This window comes from Pogona vitticeps, chromosome 4, assembly GCF_051106095.1.
Source record: "Pogona vitticeps strain Pit_001003342236 chromosome 4, PviZW2.1, whole genome shotgun sequence".
NCBI classification, from domain to species: Eukaryota; Metazoa; Chordata; class Lepidosauria; order Squamata; family Agamidae; genus Pogona; species Pogona vitticeps.
Window position 1 is genome coordinate 202,469,729 of NC_135786.1, and position 17,921 is coordinate 202,487,649.

Here is a 17,921-nt window from a genome sequence, read left to right on the forward strand (position 1 = left end):
CAGCTGTTTTTGATCGTCGTAAAGCAAAAATCGCTTCCCGAAGCAGGGAACCGATATCACTAAGTGAAATTCCCCCATTTAGACCATCATTTTGCAATCGCAATTGTGATCACAAAAACATTGTCATAAAGTGGATTTGTCGTAATGTGGGGTAATCGTTAAGCAGGGCACGACTGTATTGTGTGTTAATTTCCCATTCAAGTATTTACTAGATTAGCAAGATGCTCAGCTTTCAAAATCATTGGATGTGTTCAAGGTGGTACACCTGACTTAAATATTGTCTGTTTCAGGACTACCCAGGCAAGCTCTCTATGAATATAAACCTTTGTTGCCCAAATTGTAGTGTTTGCCCCCCCCCCAAAAAACCACTCTGCAAACAATCTGCCTTAATTTTTTTAAATTTTATTTTATTTATATGCCGCCCACACTACCCAAAGGTCTCTGGGCGGCTTACAGCATTTAAAATACAATAAAGATATATAACAATTAAAATACAATTAAAATATATATAAAATTGAGCCAGACTGTTAGTACATCAAGCTCTGTGTTGTCCCTCTGACTGACAGCAGCTATCTTTTTAGTCAGAATTCTTTCCTAGCTCTATCTAAAGATTACCTTGTGGTATTCTATTCATGTATTAACTAGACCAGCCCTGCTTAGCTTCCAAAACTGGACAAGATCAGGTATGTTCAGGATGGTATTGTAATAACAATGGATGTTTACTTAGACATGCATCCCATGTAGATATGTTGAATTCACTTCTAATGTCTTGACTTAACTCTAGTTTTCTAAGAAGCAGCTCCAGATTTCCATTATGAGAGGTGCTAATATTGCAAATGTTTGAAAAACCACAAGTAATGAAACATTAGGTGATCAGAATCAATCAATGAGTTATCCAGAACTTGCTACATATGTAAACATCACCATAGACATTATTATCCCACCAAGAATAACATAGGTTCTTCAACAATTGACTGCATTCTCCAAGAAATCCAGGTAGCTTTAAAAGGATCTGTTTAATTACTTGCTTCTCTCTGCGCCTTTTATAGCTTAACATACATCTTCAGACTTTGATGAAGGGCTGCCCTCTGATTTACCCATAACAATAACAGAAAAACCTGTACAGACCAGAATATTGCCGGAGGCCTCAAACCTGCAGCCTCAGAAACCACTAACAAGTCTCTTTCTCCCTTGTACATCTCTTTCACCTTGCAAAACATTTCAACTCCTGCCAGAGAAACAGAAAGAAGAAGAGCTACCCCAAGCTCTTGGCGAGCACTGCTTCCCCCTGAAGTCATGCGTCCATTGTCTCCTGATCCTTTTGAAGCCTGGGAAAGTACATATCAAAGTATTCTAAGTGCCAGGAGTTTCACACCATTAGACACTGCTGCTGTCACAGAAAAAAGCAGACAAGTGGAAAGATGCCTGTTGTTTAAAATCACACCATCCGCTGAGCTCTTCAGGAGACTTGAAAGGTAGTTTGTATGAAAGTAATGATTACAATGCCTCCATCTCTTTCTTTTAGAAAAGTGTGGGGGGGTGGGGGGGTTAGGCTGACTAACCCCTTTGACTCTTTGTCTCTAGACTCTTTCACTTTGGGACCAGCAACCTCAGGTAACATGTGACAGTTTATCGTAAATACAGGAAACAGGAGAGACATGTTATGGGAATGGCTGTGTTTCTTTGCCAGTGCATTATTGTTTCTTATACAAAACAGTGCATTGCCGCAGAGTGACAGCTCTGAGAATTTGGCCTTAAATCACACTTCTGCTGGGAGACATATAGCTGGAACAGGCTGTGGGAATATTCTAACACAGCCTGTTCCTTTCAAAAATGAACTCAAGGGGGCTTCAGTAGGACAGATGGAAAACCAGCACGAGGAAAGGTTGGGCCACAATTCCCAGAACCATCTAGCCAACATGTACCTTTCCTGACCTTTGTGGTTGATCAGACTCTCTTTGTATGACTTCAAGTCCCAATTTCCTTCTAATTCCTTACAGTGGTAACTTTTTGAAAAAAAAAAGTAACTTCTCCAAGCTTTTTAGAAAGGAGGTGAAGATTACAAACCAACGCACACAAGTCTTTGGGAAATCTGTGTAAACTCATTTCCTAATAAATAAAAGCCTCCTCATGCCACCTGGGTCATCCTCTTGTCACTGGTTGCCCAGTCTGGGAGGGAGCTTGGGCTGCCCTTCCCCGCCTCCTCAAGGAGCCAACCACTCAGGTGAGGAGGCAGGATGGGGTGTCTCCCTATGCAGCCATTAAGTGGTCAGCTGCCAGAGGAGGCAGCCTGAGCTTCTTCCCAGACTGAGCAGCCAGCAATGGAGGAGGGCCTGGGTGGTGCACAGAGGCTTGTGAGTGGGGCAACCAGCTAGGGGATGGTTGGAGGGAATGTGTATGTAACATACTTGGAACTTCACTTAGATCCATTTGAAGATCTCCAAAGCCCTGCAATTCAGCTACTCTGGCTCTTCAGGGTAATGACTTCCACTGATGTCAATATGTGAACACATTTGGATTTGCACTGCTAGTGGTTATTTCCCTTAGAATAGTCAAGTAGAAGCTTCCAGTAAAGCAACATGAGCTTAGCAATGATTGAACCTCTCCCCTCCTTGACAAAGGTTAAGACTTGATGTGCCACTTAAATAAACAATAAGCCATAGGATGGTAGGCTGCCTTATCAGCCCCAAACAACTTCTTACTCCTGAAATTACAGATATGTTGTTGGCATGGTAGTTTAAAGTGCTGGGATCAGACTTAAGGTCTGAGGGCATGGGATCTGCTTTATGCATTCCATCCAACATATTTGCAAAAGCCACTCTGTATTTCCATTAAATATTAAATCACACTGGCCATGTGACCACGGAAAGATTGTCTTCGGACAAATGCTGGCTCTATGGCTTGAAAAGCGGGATGAGCGCCGCCCCCTAGAGTTGGACACGACTGGACAAAAATTGTCAAGGGGAACCTTTACCTTTACCTTTACCTAGACATAACAAATGTTGGCATTTCAAGCCAACATCACTCTCCCTTTGCCTTTCCCAATCAGGTGAGGAGTGACCAAAGCAGAGTGAGATCTACCACTTCAAAAGGGTGTTTCTCCAGATGGAGAGTTGGGGTCAAAGTACTCATGAAAATAAGTATATGTTTCCTGTTGTTATGTTTTCCTTGTAGTCAAATACTTCCTTCAGAGTGCCACGACTGAGCAAATGAAGCCCATGTTTACCTTCCACTGACCAATCACAAACTGTATTGCAGCATGTAGAAACAGGCAAGCTCATGCTAGGATAAGCAAAATGCCCTTCCTTCTCAATGGCATTCTGCTTTTAATAGCATCATCCAGTCAGGACCTCAGTCAGAATCTGCTCTTTTATCTCCTCTTCCTTCTCCAAGGAAAACTACATCAGAGGTTCCCCATCCTTGCTTTAATGTAATGGCTTTCACAATCCATGCAGTTCTGGCTATTAGTAACTAGCCCAATGCTCCTGACTTTTGTGACCATTATTTCTTTATTTGCTAACACTCTCATTGAGATATTCCACTTGTTTTGCATTACTTGCACATTTCAGATAAAACTTCTTCAATTTAGTTAGTTGAGATCCAGATCTCAAAAGATTTTTTGGGGGGGAGTTGATGAGAGCAGCCTACCACTCTATGATTTATTGGTTATTTGACATCCCATGATCTTTCACTATTATCCTTCAGGTGGAGCTGGTGAGAGCTGCAGTCTGAAATATTTGGAAGGCACCAGGATGGACTGTTCTAGAGCATCACGATTGTATGAAAACTCACTTGAAAACACAGAGAGGCCAACAGTTGAGTGTTTCAAGTTCTAAAAGTCTCTTAAAACAATGACTTCTGCATTTTGTTCAACAATTGCTTTAAAAGTCTTTTTCTGTTTCTTTTTACAACAGCTGTAATGGTTTTGGTCTGTTGCCTAACCACAGGATCTATATTCTGTAGAAAGAGAAACACAGAATTGTGTTTGCCTGTTCCTAGTCCTTGAGTCAACCAGCCTGATGCCATCTCCATTTTTCTTCTCAATGGAAATTCCCTTTTCACTGAGCCTGTGCCAGAGTTCAATGCCCTCTATTTCAAAAGAGCTCAAATTTCTCCAGGTTCAGTTTCTAATTGGCACTCTTTGGTTTATCACAGGCCATCTGTGGAAGTAACAGTTCATGCTGAAAAAAAAAGGGGGGGGAGGTTTTGGCATGCATCAAAGTTATCAGCAAGGCATAACAGAGAAAATGAAAGGGGCAAACAAAAGCAGTCCAGTTTTTGTAAAGGTAGCAGCAGCATGACTAAGTCAGGCATGATTAGTTTAAACTTTCATATAACTGCTGAGTCGGAATAACAAATGGCTCCCATTAGATCCACCTTCCTACGACAAGAGAAGCAAACCATGATACCCAACTGTCCAAAATAAAATGATGATATTGAGCACGCTAGACGACGGTGCTCTCTAGAGCAGCTTCTTACTGTTCACATTATCCTTCTTGGAGCTGAGAAGGGATGTTAAATTACTGGTGGGGGGTTGTAGGTGGGGTTTTTCCAGGATGCACTTGAAGATATTGGAGCACTTCTACATATTGCTGTCAGGTCCTAAATTACCGGGATATACAGTATTATGCCGAAGAATTGATGCTTTTGAATTGTGGTGTGGAGGAGGCTCTTGAGAGTCCCCTGGACTGCAAGGAGAACAAACCTATCCATCCTAAAGGAAATCAATCCTGAGTGCTCACTGGAAGGACAGATCCTGAAGCTGAGGATCCAATACTTTGGCCATCTCATGAGAAGAGAAGACTCCCTGGAAAAGATGCTGATGCTAGGAAAGTGTGAAGGCAAGAGAAGGGGACGACAGAGGACAAGATGGTTGGACAGTGTCACCGAAGCAACCAACATGAATTTAACCCAACTCTAGGAGGCAGTGGAAGACAGGAGGGCCTGGCGTGCTCTGGTCCATGGGGTCACAAAGAGTCAGACCCGACTAAATGACTAAACAACAACAACAACAGTATTATGACAGAGTAAAACAAGCTACTTCAGCCAGCAGTGGGCAGGTTACATCTTTGAAAGCATTCTTTCATAGATCCTTTTTGTTGCAAATAGAAGACTAACAGTTCAGTGTGAATGGAAAGGAAGCACAATTCAAAGAGCCAATATGAACCTTTAATATTCTAAGTAGCTTGGGCCCAGGTTCCATAAAGTATTGCCTTCTCTTGCAGATACCTGCTAAGACAGCCAAAAAATGCCCATCCCCTAGTTTTCCCATACAGTGAGGTAAGGTAGCTGTGAGAAAGAGGGACTTTTCAGTGGAGTCCTCCTAGTTGTCAGCTGCTCTTCCCAGAGAAGCTCACCTGGCACCTTAGGGAGATATGGAGCCGCCTTACTCTGAACCAGACCAATTGCCCCTCAAGCCCTCTATTTTCAAATCTGTGTAGCACTAAGAGCTCTCTGAAATTTCAGACCCTGCCTCAAGTTCTCTCCTATTCCTCAGTGGTCTCCCATCCAACTGCTAACCAAGCCTGGCCCTGTTTAGCTTCTAAAATCTCGCCCCATCAGGATGTTTGGCATGGTATGGTGGTGACCAAAGGTCCTTTGTTGTAGCCTTTTCAGCCGAAGCTGAGGACTAAAAGTGTATAGATTTGTCCTTTCGACTACAGCTCCCCGGGTTGCCCAGGCAACTCGTAGTCCAAAGGCACAACTCTGCAGACCTCTTCAGAGGACCTTTAAAAAAATTTTTGCAAGGCCTTTTACTTGCTTGTTTTGGAATGTGTTCCGAGTCTTCAGCACCCAGAATTTTCTCTCTTCCTGGTTTTATAATATCTTATGCTGGTTGTTGTGTTGATCTTCTGGTGATTTGATTCTGGATTCTGTAGCGCTATGCTGGTTGTAATCCATTCTCATACTGTTGAATATGAGTTTATGTTTTATTGACTGGAGACTTTTGTACTCCCCCCCATGAGGTTTTGGTTGAAGGACAAAATAAAAATATAATTAAACAAGCAAGCGAACAAGCGAAACTTTCTCCTCATGGTATTATTACCTTTACCCCAGAAGGATATTATTTACCACTCCCTTCCCTAGGGCTAGGCCACTGTCTTTTGCTGCCTAGCAGAGCTGCAAATGTTGCCTCCATCCCTCAAGTATCCTCAAGTCTAGGCATAGAGTACCCAAGACTGATTAAGTTATTTGGCAGCTAAGGAAAAAAACAACACCTCTCAAGCCTCTCCTCAGCAATGAGCTGCAACAGTAATAACTATACTAAATAACAGCGCTTTGTCTTTTCAGGACAGTCTGCTGCCTTTTCTGCTCCTAAGAGAGAGATTTGGAAGCTGGTTACATAGGTGTTTTGCCCACTGTTTGGTCCACTGCAGGGACAGAATGGTTTGCTCCTTATGGTGGCAATCAGATGTCATCTTTGTTGGAGCAAAACAGCCCACCCCCAGAGTGGTCCTACCTGTGCCTTTCCGGCCATACATTTGCACTCCATTACTTTTTTTAAAAAAAGCTACACGGGAAACCTCCTCCCGGAAGTGGGAAGTGACAGGAAGGGGCAACAAGGGGGCATTTTTGTTTCTTTTCCTTGACCACTTCTCAACCAGAAAAGAAGAGCAAACAAAAAATCCTGGTTTTGGAGGGAGCATGCTTACAATTCACATTTTCTAAAAAGGGCAGATTTATTTTAGTGCTGTTTCTTTTGGAAATGCAAACACAAATATACCTCACATCCAGACTGAACATTTTGCTGCCTAAGGATCTGCTATACAAATAGTTGCCATTGTGGTTTGATTCTCTGTAGGCCACTAATTCACTTTAGAACACTTGCTGATGAAGCAGATATTAACAAAGGCATATTCTGAATTCTTACCAGTTAAGGTTGCAGGTCGTCTTTACTAGGGTCTCTTACAGAATTCTCAACCACACTCAAATGTGTGATGAGTTATGAAGACATCAATTAGTTCCAAATCATTTCATCACATTTTTGTGGTACAGTTTTAAAGCCCATCTTTTTGGTGTGCTTGATTGTGGAATTCCTTCTGTCTTTCTCAACCAACAACTCAGGAGGCAGTCCTTAATTCCTGTTGTATCAAACAAAGGTCTGAATTCATATGTATCCCATGTATCTCATTCCACATCCACTGAGTGAGGCTACTATTCTGTTACCCAAACACAAAGTGGAAGGGAAGTCTCACAGGAGTCCCCCTTGTTTTGCCATGCTCTCTGTTGTGTAACCAGCTGTGCAGCAGGAAGTCGCTAAATTCCAGGGTGCTGCAAGGGACTATGGCACTAGCAGTCTTTCTGCTCTCCGGCTCTGCTTCCCTGAAAACTAACAGTCCCATAATCCCTCATGGTACCCATGGAGTTTCACCACTCCCAGCCATTTCCATCTGCATCAGAGACATATGCCACTGTGGGGGTCTTTCTGAGGACTACATGTAAGTGATGAAAAACTCCCAAAGTTCTTGCAGTTCTCAGATTTCTTCCTGGGGAAATTCCTGGTGAATTTTGGGGGCTGCAATGTGAGAAATCGGAAAGTTCCATGCCTTATTTTTAGATCATAATTTTACAACGCTCTATTTACTTTGACTCACAGTCACAAAAAAGTATTTTTTCCTACCAGGTGATCATAGATAAACCACAGTGCCATTAAAAATACTCAGCAAATGGATCTGTCCAGATCTGTTTACAAAAGTGATTGTGATGGCTTGAATCTGGTGAAGAATATACAGTATTATTATTATTTTTTACATCACTGTGCATATCCCTGACATGAACAATTCTACTATTTAGAGAGGAGTGTGAGCTAGGTGTGTTTGACTTGCTAAAGTCTGAATCCCTGTGTCAAAAGGTCCGTATGGTGTGTTTGATGGTTGAGCCATATAGGCAGGAATTGGAGGAGTCATGACTTCTGAAAGCAAGACTATTTTTTATTAACGTGTAACAATGGGGTGTCAATAACAACTTCTGTGGGTTCCAACAACTCCCACTCATTAAACCTTTTTTCTACTAGTCCATCTTTGTTGACAGTATAATCTTGTTTTAGAATGGGGGAGCCGGCCCAAAGCGCTCCTTGTCGGTGGGCTTCTGAAGGGGGGCACTCCTTACCGCGCAAAGAGTTCCACAACAGGGGTGGCGAGCCCAATCCCCCTCGGGTGGTGGCTTGTGGAAAGTCACGTTGGGGCACACCACCTTCCTCCAGTGACCTCGGCCCCTCGGAAAAACTACCACAGTCCATTCTAAAGTCTCTTGCACCACCACACCTTCAGGCTTCAGAATCAGGTTCCGGCAGCAGTCCTCCTATTTTTAAGTTTGGGAAATCATCTATCAAACTCTTTACATCTTTCACCTTAGCCTCCTCTTTCTCTCTCCTCCTCACGCCCGTTACAACTTGAAAGTCCCGTGTTATTCCCCCCTGTATTTAAGTCCTTCTCCCAAACTTCAACCCGCCTCCTTCACTCCGCCTCCTTCCCTTCCCTTCCTCTGACAGGCAGACCTCCGTTTTTACTCCTTCCTGTCTTTCCTGTGCCTCTAACTTTTCTTTCTTTGCTTTTTCCTCTTTGGTGTCCTTTTCAATAGGAGGAGACGGGCACTCGGAACCTCTTGTCCTTCACACCCTGGCATTGCTATTGCCACTTAGAAAATCTTTGGAAGTCAAGCTAGGAAAGATCTGCTAATTTAAGCTCTATTGCTCTATTGGATTGCTCTATTGGATTGACTCCATAAGATAGCCTTATCTACCTGTCTCTATTTTTTTATGGAATTACTACTCCTTCTCTGCATGCAAGGCGTTTAAAACATTGATGGAGAATGTTCAGTCTTATTTCTAATTACTTGATAGCCATATGTCCTGCAGGTTGACTGAGAAGTAATTCTCACTGTGATATACCTCCAATTAAGCATTCATCTTAGTTTGTGAAAGCACATAGCATCTGTTTAAAAAGTGTAAACTGTGAGCATTAAGCACATGAAGGCAGTTGAGGATTTACAGCACTTGACTGTACCCCTGCCAGTTGTAGCTTTGGCTTTTGTATGGTGTTTCACATGCTGGAAATGGAAACCTAATCCATTGAGTTGGAGTCATTAAAGGTGGTTGGATGCAACAATGCAGGAGCTCTCGCTTGTGTAATGGTTACCCAGGACAAACGAGGTGTTAAGCTGGGAAAAGTAATGTGCCTTAGCCATGCCATCTGGAAATGGGTTGGGATGGACCCTGATGTTGATTCAAAGGAAAGGAAATTGGAATGACATTCTGAATTATCAGTTATCCCCCACCCTCTGTAAATGTCATGAACCAAATGCTGTAATAATCTTACACATCTACAGGCTTCATCCAAAATCGAGCATAAATGAACTCTGAAAGCACATGTTGTTTTGTTGTTTAGATATTAAGTCATTTCTGATTCCTTGTGACCTCATGGACCAGAGCACGCCAGGCCCTCCTGTCTTCCACTGCCTCTCGGAGCTGGGTCAAATTAATGTTGGTAGCTTCAATGACACTGTCCAACCATCTCATCCTGTCGTCCCCTTCTCCTCTTGTCTTCACTCTTTCCCAACATCAGGGTCTTTTCCAGGGAGTCTTCTCTTCTCATGAGATGGCCAAAGTATTGGAGCCTCAGCTCTAGGATCTGTCCTTCCAGTGAGCACTCATGGTTGATTTCCTTCAGAATGGATAGGTTTATTCTCCTTACAGTCCAGGGGACCCCCAAGAGTCTCCTCCAGTACCATAATTCAAAAGCATCAATTCTTCATCAATTCTTCAATTCTTCAGCCTTCTTTACGGTCCAGCTCTCACTTCCATACGTCATGACAGGAAAAACCATAGCTTTGACTATGCAGACCTTTGTCGGCAAGGTGATGTTTCTGCTTTTTAAGATGCTGTCTAGGTTTGTCATTGCTTTCCTCCCAAGAAGCAGGCATCTTTTAATTTCATGGCTGCTGCCACCATCTGCAGTGATCATGGAACCCAAGAAAGTAAAATCTGTCACTGCCTCCATATATTCCCCTTCTACTTGCCAGGAGGTGATGGGGCCAGTGGCCATGATCTTAGTTTTTGAAAGCACATAGCATCTGTTTAAAAAGATGTCATGAAAGAAAAGGGAGTGGGGGTAGGTGGATAAAGTGAAGAAGTTGCTGTGGGTTTTTTGGGCTCTTTGGCCCAAACAACCTCTGAAGGTTGTTCTTCCCAACATTTCGCCAGTCTCTTTGGCCGTCCTCTGAAGATGCCCGCTACAGAGACTGGTGAAATGTTAGGAAGAACAACCTTCAGAACACGGCCAAAGAGTCCCAAAAAGCCACAACAACCATTAGATCCCGGCCATGAAATACAAAGTGAAGAAGCTTAGGAAAACTGTCCAAGCTGGGGAACTGCTAGAGCCGCTTGATTTAATAGCTCACAATGATTGAGCTGTAACAAAACCACTTTATCCCTGAGACAACAGAAATCATGAAATAAACCTCTGGAAAAAAACCAAGGATTTTTGTGTCGAAATGCACATGGTCCCACAGAGCTCAAGGACTTGTAGGAAATGTCTTTGAAATCAAAGTTTATGAATCACCAGTGCCTATGAAAATTGGCTGCAGATGTTCTGAAGTGCCCCTTTGGTCATGATTGCCAGAAAGGTGGAATACAGTAGATGTAAAATGAAGACCTGCAAGAATGATCAGCTTTGCAAATGCATTTTATGTCTTTTCTTCCTCCCTCCCCAGGTCGTGTTCTGGAGAGTGAATATACAACTGCATGTGTCAGACTTGGAAGAAAAATGAAGAAGAATGAATGTAATGATATGCTGAAGCCAGTCATGACAGAGCAGTGGAGGATTTTTTTGGGGGGTCCAGAACAGCATCCCACCACAACCGCTTCATAGATATGGGTGGCTTCAGCATATTATATTTACTCTTCTCAAAACTAACTTTCCAAGTTCTGTCACTTACCTATGCAGTGAAGGGGCTAGTAAGTTTTCCATTGACTTTTATTGATACAATGAATGGTGTCAGGGTGGATTCAAAGCGGGGACTCTGAGAAAGATCTCAGCATATCCTGTCAAGCAGGTCATTAAAGAACAAACAATCCTCTAGGTTGGTTGTTGTGGGTTTTTCGGGCTCTTAGGCCGTGTTCTGAAGGTTGTTCTTCCTGACGTTTCGCCAGTCTCTGTGGCCGGCATCTGCAGAGGACAGGAGTAGGAACTCTGTCCTTGCTCTGTTGCTGTTTGTTGGATAGTTGGGTCCTCTAGGTTCACAATCCTAAGCTTTTAAGAGTTTTTTATATTGTAAAATTTGGAAAAGTTATTTTTTGGGACTACAGTTTCCAGAATGCCTCAGCCAGTATTCATACAGAAGGGATTTTATTTCCATGTTTCAGATGAGAAGAAACAAATGGATTGGACCCTTTATATGGACCAAAGAGCTACCATTGTAAATGATCACTTTGTGCAGGGAAATTACTTTACACGGCTTTGAGTAAGAGGCTTTCTCATGCTGAGAGCACATCAGGAGCTTGGAGGCCCCTCTGAGTTATTTTCAAAGCAATTAATATAACAAAGCAGAGGGCCTTAATCATTTTCCACGTATGGCAGGAAAAAGATGGATGGGAGACAAATGTTTCCTTTGTACTGACACTGGATGGATGGGCACATACATCTGAAAATAAAATCTGACCGGGAAAATAATTCACCAAGTATAAGTGAGTGATGAAACAGCATGATATAAAGTCTTACGCAAATTGATTAGGCATGTGCACACATGACGCACTAGATATTTAATAGGAATCTCAGTTGGTTGCTGCATTAAAAAATGCTGCAGGTTATTACTAGCCACTCCTTCAAATATCCATCCCAAAGTCCAAGGCTTTCACTATCGTTTATTTGTAAGCAGCTGTATTTTGCAGAGCTAGACAAGAAAAGAGGAACAAAGTAATACAAAACGTTTTCTGGCCTCCATGATTTTAAGAGGGCTAAGATATGTGGCATATGTTTATGTCTATAAGAGTTATTTAACAACACAATGGCTTCTGAATGGCTTTTGAAAGTAAAGCATAAGGAAATGTAGATACAAATTCATATACTTTTGTATTTGTAAGAGAAGACTGTACAGTAACAGCTTTAGAGGGATGTCACACTGAAGATAATTTTGTTGGAAAATAAAACTTTGATGTGGACAAAACCTTAGCACATTTTTGTACTTGGCCTGGACAGTGTAATACAATTTACACATTAATCAACTGAGCTAGACTTCATGTGTTCAAGGGGTGCTCTTGCATAATCAGAGTTCCAGAATGCTGGGAAGCCAATACACATGAGAGATTCACATTCATAGGGTTCTCCATTGCAGATGTCCACACCTAATATATGTTGGGGCAGGATGAGGACAGGTGCCCTTTATGTTTTGTGGAAGGGACTATTGCTAGGGCTCAGTTTTCTGACTGGTAGCATTGTAAGCATTTAAGTGACCTAAATCCTATCTGTGCAGAGAAGTGTACAGAGTCAGACATCAATTCTTGATTCAGATCACTTGCTCTTATGTCTGAAACTTGGCTAGGGAAACTGAGATCATGAACAAAGAAAATATGACCAAGAAATGTTTGGATCTTGATATATATTCCTTGTGTTTGGGATTTGTTTCCTCCTCCCAAAGAAAACAAAAACTTCTTGGTTTCCACAACATGCAATTACAATTTTAAGATTTTTTTTGTTACTCAAATCTTTATGTTCTTTGTTTCATTTTTAATAAACCAGGATCCCTTCATATCTTGACTGTCCCAGTTTGGGAAAAACTGTAGTCAACCATACCATCACATTATCTCATGATGAGCAATGTCCAAATTTGTGCTAGACTTCCTATTTTCACAAAAAGAACCAAATTATTTCCAGTTTGTTATGGATTCACAGGTTGATTTTTTCATTTTATAGTTTTAATTTTCTCTGGAAAGAATCAATTTGTTTTATGATCTATAACCCATAATAGGTCCTGATTAGCAAATACTAGAGGACCTCATGAGGCACAGTTTTGGGCAGGGTATTGCTAGCAACATGAGGCCCATTCCTGTACATAGGGTGCAGTGGTTCGAAGTCTGCACTTTTTTGCAAATGGGAACTTCAGACCTTTTCTGCTGTATTTCAAACTTCTGTTCGATTACAATTTCTTCTTCTATGTTCCCTGACATGATACATGCATTATGGCTTTACAGATCATGGCACAAAGAACTACAACTTGCCATTTTAATGTTGAGATTAGTAAAAGCTGTCAGAGGGGATGGTATGCCAGGGTGGACAAATCATTCTGATCCTTTCCAGGTGCACATAAAAGCAATCTCATCCCATTTCTGCATCAATTCTGCTGCAATTCAGTATGAAAATTCATCTGGAAATTGCATTTTCACGATATAGTATATTGTTTACATATTTACCTCTACATCCCAGAGTCCTGAAGAGTAACTTGTTTGGATTACAACTTCCAGAATCCCCTAGCTAGCATGCATACCTGACACCTTGTCAGCTCACTGCAGCAACGTCCACAGCTGGAGCCCTATATGCATAAATACTGAATGGCACGCTGGTCAAAGTCTTGGAACCTGATACAAATCTTGCAGCTTGATACCAATGAATGATGGGAAGAAAATATAGACAAGATCCAGAATATATGATGAAAACAAGAAGGAGAGGTTTTGATAGCCATACACCCAGTGTGACCACTTCTGCCATGCGAAGACTTTGTGTCTGGTGCCACCTTTCAGACTGCACCATCATGAAACACCTGAGGACCTTCTGACACTGGAGCACATGGCAAGCAATAAAATAAGGTTTCCCTCTCCTACTGCTGTTTGTCTGTAACTTCCTTATGTATCCTGAATATACTTATGGTTGCTAGAGAAGATGTAAGTGTACAGCAAGCATTCTAATTGTTATAGCTTTCCACAGCCAGTGGAAAAATCAAAACCTTCTGTTCACCCTCACAAGACTTAAAAAGTACCAGTTCACGCAACAAAGACAATGAGTCAAGTTATAGCCACGCATGAATATTGCAAGATACAATGTCTGTTTACAATTACAAGAATACTTTCTCATGATTTTTATGAATGCATGAGTGTACACATACCCACTTACCCACACTATGTTTTCTTATTATCGCAAGACATTTGCTGTATCTTTTCATAAGATATTATTGTAAGGCTGGAAAAGAGCTTTCTTCTGAACCTTTATACAATATCCACTTCATAACAAAACATCTCTTCATTAAGTGATTCCCAGAAGTACCCTAGCTGTGTGTAATGATCTGAAAAGCTTGCATTATACATTGACTTGGAGCTTTCATTATTAATAGGGCCCTTCTCATGCCCTCAGTAGCTGATTGACATGTATTTGAGACAATTAGATGTCTTTAAACTGCCTTAACTTGGCATTGTTACCTCAAGGCCCATGAGGTAATTATGGCAGTATACACCAACCTAACAAAGTTGGCGGAGTTTGTGAACAAAAGCATGGTGAGTCCTGCTAGGGCCAAAGAGACTAAATCAATTTAAGTTCAAATATACTGGCTTAATGCAATTGTTGATCCACCTCTGTTGTTTTATACTAATTAATGTATGCATTTTGAAGAAATAGGTAGCTTATATTTGCACTACTCAAAGCAACAAAACAAAAGTGTATTGTGCATTGTCAGGTTCATATCTCCCATTTTTATTTATGGAAAAAAAATCTTCATGCATTTCAATGCAAAACACTTTGTTTAGAATATTCCCATCCTAGCACAGAATATACACAATTTTTATTGAGTTTGAGTGAATGTTGTTGGTGGTGAAGGTATCTTGTAGTATATTAAGACAGCAACTGTTTGAGAGCTGATAATGGAATTCACCTTCCCAATAGTCATATTGATGTCCTTATACTTTGGGTCCCCAAACCCCTTTCATTTTATATCTTTTCATAGTTTTACATATAACCTTTCCACAAAGCTTCTGCTTTCAATCAAGGTGCTGCTTCTTTGGCTTTTCTGGGTGTGACTATTTAGCAAAATAAATGTGAATTTGCTCCCTGTGAAGTCACACTGGAGAATCTGGACTTCCTTACGTCAGCTTGCATTTACTGGCTACACAGGAAGGAAGAAACTGACTAACTAGCTTTGTATACAGCTTGCTAAAACAGGTATCTTGTAGCATGCATGGTGCAGAACTACCTCAATAAGCTGTAAACAAAGGCTGAGTGGAAAATTCATTCCTTCCTTTTTTTGGGCACTGGCACCAGGCTATTTTTAAAAAACACAGAGAAATGATTGTTGTGGGTTTTTCAGGCTCTTTGGCCGTGTTCTGAAGGTTGTTCTTCCTAACGTTTCACCAGCCTCTGTGGCCGGCATCTTCAGAGGACAGCACAGAGAAATGACATTATTTGCAAAGAAGTAGCCCTCCAAGGCTGGATATTTACCCTATCTCTAGCAGCCTTTGCAGCATCACACCAACCAGAGCAAGCAATCATACCATCTGAAGTAATGCAAATAGATCCATTGTAGGGAAAATTAGAAGTCTGAGCAATTGGAAACAAAAATTACAGATTTGTGGAAGAAACTCCAGATAGATTTGCATTTGCTTTTACATCATGTGGTCAATGAAAAAAAAAAAAGCAAAATTGACTATCCACATCTCATAGCATTTCCTGCATTTTTGTCAATGTAGTCACAGTTGCTGTTAAGCCAGAGACAAGCAGCTCAGTCCAAAAGTCAGTGAAGATAGTAGGACCTTCTGATCATTTCGTTTTCTCTGCCACCAACAGAAACAAAGTCAGCAAGAAGGGGATTCTGCAAACAGCAGAATGTGTCTCCGCTAGTCCAGCTGACTAAACAGGCACAACTGGCAACAGAAAGATTATGGGAGTTATGGTTCACAAAAGTAACTTTTGCTGAGATCTGTGTCAGATGGCTCTGTACCTAACTTATAGCAGCTTCTTACACTGATAATGCTGAGCACATCCTTGCTGGATTGGGTTATTTGTTTAAACTGATGGTGCTAAGTTTTTTCTTTCTTTTCGAAATTAGAATTTAGCACTTGGGTGAGGATGGTAGGAAACAGGGAATCTGCAAAAAAATTCTTTGGAATTGACTCCTTAATTCAAGGAGAAATTATGGAATGTTCAGAGCTTGCAAAAGTTTTCCTTTATCAGATAAAACTCAAATATTCTCCTAGCTTCTATCAGCTGTGTGAAGTTCTAAGAAACTAAAGGCTTAAAAGGGATCCCCCCCCCCCTAGTTCTAGTGTAGTGGATGTACTTTGATGTACTTTGCATCAGAAAGTCCCAGGTTCAGTCAGTGATATATCAAATTAACAGGACCAGATGTATAACACCTCTGCCTGAGATCTTGGAGAGCCACTGTCAGATGGAACCAACCATACTGTGCTCCTGAGTGGACAAAATGCCTTACTATATAATAATAAAGGCAGCTTCCTGTACTCTTTAATCTTACAGATTCCTGGCCTGGCCGATCATTTCAGTGATGTAGCTGATGTTGTCTTGGGCCTCAGCCGAAAGGGAAAGGCATTGTTCATTGGCACCATACTATTACTTTCACCGTGTAGAACACCTGTCTTAATGCTAATTCCAATGAATTCTGAAAAGAAGTACCTTAATATAGTTGAAAATCTTTAATAGAGACAGAATAATCTCCAAAGCCTTCTGAGATATTTAAGGTAGAAAATCAAGCACTAAGAATCTAATGTAGCTTTTCCCCAAACTGGCACCATACAGATGTTTTGTTTTACACTTTCTTCCTTCCCTATCTGTTGGCCACACTGGTGGGGGGTTTATAGGAGTTGTAGTACAAAACATCTGGAGGACATTGAGTTCAGGAGAAGGCTAAGCACAAGCTTCTGAAGATAGAAACAGTATAGTACTGTACTGTGAGACTCCCTAGTCTTTGTCTTTCTGCCATACTATTAATAGTTATGTGTCATACAGTTGATTTTGACATGTTTATTTGTTTATTTATTTATTAAATTTATACCCCGCCCCTCTAGACCATGTCTACATGTGACAGCCTTCCCAGGGTTTTCTTGGTACAGCGTACTCAGAAGTGGCTTACCCATCTCCATTTCTGCTGGCACTCTGGAACCGTGCAGCTTGCCCATGTCCAGACAGTTGGCAACTCAAATATGCCCACGATTCCTTTTACATTTTAGTAATGATGCACCTACTTCCACCTACTGAGCACATACCATACCATTAGCGAAAAACAAAGATAAATATTGGGCGCAGAGAATGGAATGTTTTCTTCTTTTTATACCCCAGATTCCACTTCCACATCTATTGGCCATACCAGTTCTGGCTGGGTATTAGGTAAAAGGTAAAGGTTCCCCTTGACAATTTTTGTCCAGCCGTGTTCGACTCTAGGGGGCGGTGCTCATCCCCGTTTCCAAGCCGTAGAGCCAGCGTTTTGTCCGAAGACAATCTTCCGTGGTCACATGGCCAGTGCAACTTAGACACGGAACACTGTTACCTTCCCACCGAGGTGGTCCCTATTGATCTACTTGCATTTGCATTCTTTCGAACCGCTAGGTTGGCGGGAGCTGGGACAAGCGACGGGCGCTCATTCCGTCGTGTGGATTTGATCTTACGACTGCTTGGTCTTCTGACCCTGCAGCACAGGCTTCTGCGGTTTAGCCCGCAGCGCCACCACGTCCCTCACAGCACCACCACGTCCCTCGCAGCGCCACCACGTCCCTCACAGCGCCACCACGTCCCTGGGTATTATAGTCCAGAAAACAAATATTTCCAGTCTCAGCTTGCAGATGTGAAACTAATCCCTCCCTTCAACTGCAAGAAAAGCCCACATGGGAAAGCACCTCTTTGTGCAACCAGCTTTTGTGTCCCCATTGCCGTAAATTTCCCCACAGTACCTGTTTCCAAGTGCAGAATGCAGATGCTGAGTCAAGTCACTGA